At 41.6% G+C, this 3,176-nt stretch overlaps 1 pseudogene; it reads left to right on the plus strand.

Annotated features, from left to right (window-relative positions):
* Window positions 1-2,190: 2,190 nt before the first annotated feature.
* On the plus strand, window positions 2,191-2,930 carry LOC102489303 (ras-related protein Rab-28-like; annotated as a pseudogene).
* Window positions 2,931-3,176: the final 246 nt, after the last annotated feature.

The following is a 3,176-nucleotide window of genomic DNA, read 5'->3' on the forward strand; positions in this document are numbered from 1 at the left end:
TATAAAATATCATATATATGTGGTGTGTGTGTGTAGGAATCAGCAGACTTTGCAGCTATAAGAGACTTTAAAAATTATTCAGTCCAGAGACCAGCAGTTAGCATAACAGCTATGTTGCTGAACTCCTGTGTAGTCGACCACGATTCAAGTCCTGGACCCAGTGGCTTAAACTCACAGCATGTGTATGTGTGCCCAAGATCTGGAGAGGAGAATGGAGGAGAAGGGATTGTGGTGTGGCCATCCCCACTGGTGGGGGGTGATTTCTCACTTTCCTTTTTATTTGTTTATTTTTTAGAGGTTTTTCGCTATTGGGCATGTGCACTCTCGCTTTCTGTCTCTCTGTCTCTCTGGCAAGCGCATGCGCCCTATAGCAAAAACCTCTCAAAAAAATAAAAAATTATTCAGTCCAACTGCCCTATTCGTTGTAAAGGAAACTATTACCTACACAGTTCAAACAACTTAACTATGCTCATAAAGCCTGTAAGACGGTGGGAAAAAACAATGATCCAAATCCAGTTTAACCTTCTCTCCACAGTATTTTCTACTTTCATTAGAGGAATTCAAATGCCAAAAAAACTTATTCAAAATGCTCTTTGATTTGAGAAAGGTAGTTTGCAAATGCCATGAAGATTAGACCAATATGTGATTGTTTTCTTATGTACTTTAAATTGTCTTTGTGAAACAAGGGTCTACAGGGTGGAACAAATGTAATATGCTCTTCTATCACACCAAACTGTAAGCAATTAACACTTTTCAATAGTCATTACGCCATTTCTGAGACAATAAAACCCAGTGACCGTGATGCCTAGTAGCAGATTGGAGTGCGTCTCATCTGTAAACTCCCCAAAGTGTCAGTTTCAATCTGTGCATAGTATTGCAATTATAAAGAAAAGTGTTCTGAATTTAAAACTATCTACCTTCAACCGTCTGGAGAAGCTCCTTTATTAAATGTGTTTCTAGCAGTAGTTGAGTCTCCTTATAATTCATCTCTAGTTCATAAACCTGGTTGAACAGTCTTTCAGTCTTGTCTTTAATAATATCCTAAGAAACAGGACAAAAGCTCCTGTGTCTCTGCAGAAGAAATTCTAAGAAAGAGACTATGATGAAAACTACTTAGAGTCTCAGATACAGTAAAGAGTTCAAAGCTACCTAATATCAACTCTAGAAAGAATAATAAACCCAGAGAGAGATTAGCTATCATATAAACATGACAATATTATCAACTGCATAACAAAATCTAATCATTTTCTCAGGTCACCTTTGTGAAAGACAGAAAGGATGATGTTAGTATAAAAAGAAAAACGATAAAGAGAAAAAAATCACTGTATATCCTGAAAACTTAAATCCCAAAGATTTTGCTCACCATGTCTTTGCAAAAAAATAAATTAAAAAAAAAAAAATACAGGTACAATCTTGTAGCCTAGTGGTTAAGAAGCTACATCCCACAGCTGGCCAATCACAGTTCTAGGGCTGGCCTCAGCGGCTTGAAAACAATTTGGGCACATGTGCATGTGGGCCCTAAATTTCAACACAATGAAGAAATGGAGGAGAAAGGACTGCAGCATGACTGTGCCCCAATAAAATTAAAAAGAAAGAAAGAAAGAAAGAAAGAAAGAAAGAAAGAAAGAAAGAAAGAAAGAAAGAAAGAAAGAAAGAAAAGAAAAGAAAAGAAAAGAAAAGAAAAGAAAAGAAAAGAAAAGAAAAGAATTGCATACTCAAGGTAGATGAAAAAGAGGGCTTTAGGGGAACCAGCAGTTAGCTTAATGGCTATGTCACTGGACTCCCACGTAGTCGACCGCAGTTCATGTCCCGGACCCGGTGGCTTAAAACTCACGCCAGGCGCGTGTGCGTGCGTGCCCAAGATCCCGAGAGAAGAATGGAGGAGAAGGGATTGCAGCGTGACCATCCCCCCTGGGGGGTGATTTCTCGCTTTGTGTCTCTATGTCTCTCTCTGTCTGTCTGGCAAGCGCACGCGCACTACAGTGAAAAATCTCTCAAAAAAAAAAAAAACAGGGCTTTAGTAGTGGAGAAGATGGCGCCTGGTGAGTGATTCCCCCGCGTGTCCCTCCAGCTGCTGCCTAGATGCCAGAGCTGGGGTCCTCCCCTCCTCCGCCCCCACCCCACCCCCGGAGGCCTCCTCCTCCCTTTCCTCCCTCCACCTTTGAGGGCAGGCCTGGTTCCTGGGACAGCATGTCGGACTCCGAGGGTGAGAGCCACAACCGGTACCTGAAAATCCTCGCGATGGGGACGGAACCTCCGGGAAGACCTCCTTAGTTACATGTTTTACCCAAGAAACTTTTGGGAAACAGTACAAGCAAACTATAGGACTGGATTTCTTTTTGAAAAGGATAACATTGCCAGGAAACTTGAGTGTTACTCTTCAAATTTGGAATATAAGAAGGCAGTCAATAGGAAGCAAGATGTTAGATAAATGTATCTATGGAGCACAGGGGGTCCTTTTGGTATATGATGTTACAAATCATCAAAGCTTTGAAAATTTAGAAGATTGGTTTACTAGGGTGAAGAAAGTGACGGAAGAGTCAGAAACTCAACCATTGGTTGCCTTGGTGGGAAATAAAAGTCAGGAACTAGAGGATTACCAGCACCCTTGAAGCCTACCAGGAGCTTTCCGCCATCCCCTTTCTACTCTCAGAGTTGATTTGGAGCATATGCGAACAGTAAAGACTGAAAAACATTTACGATTTGGCCCGGAAAATGGTTTTCGTAGTCACTTTGTCTCAGCCAAGACAGGAGATGCCGTCTTCCTGTGTTTTCAGAAAGTTGCTGCTGAAATTCTTGGAATCAAATTAAATAAAGTGGAAATGGAACAGTCACAGAGAGTGGTGAAGGCAGATATTGTAAACTTCAACCAGGAACCTATGTCAAGAACGGTTAGCCCTCCCAGAAGCTCCATGTGTGCAGTGCAGTGAGTGCCTTTCTCCTATTGATAGTGGCTGCCTTTCACCTCAGGGTGGGCCTGAGGACTTTTAGGAACTCGTTTTATCAGTGACCATCTCTGTAGTTCAGCTCACACTCTCCTCCCAACTCAGTTCATCCAATGTTGCCTCACTGCTGCAGGCAGTGAAAATAACTTGGAACGAAAATAACTCAACTTTGGAAACCACACACTTTGAATTCAAATTGAAAACCCATTTTCTGGAATTAGACTGCTTCAC

This window comes from Tupaia chinensis, unplaced genomic scaffold (genome assembly GCF_000334495.1).
Source record: "Tupaia chinensis unplaced genomic scaffold, TupChi_1.0 Scaffold000113_1, whole genome shotgun sequence".
Taxonomy (NCBI): domain Eukaryota; kingdom Metazoa; phylum Chordata; class Mammalia; order Scandentia; family Tupaiidae; genus Tupaia; species Tupaia belangeri.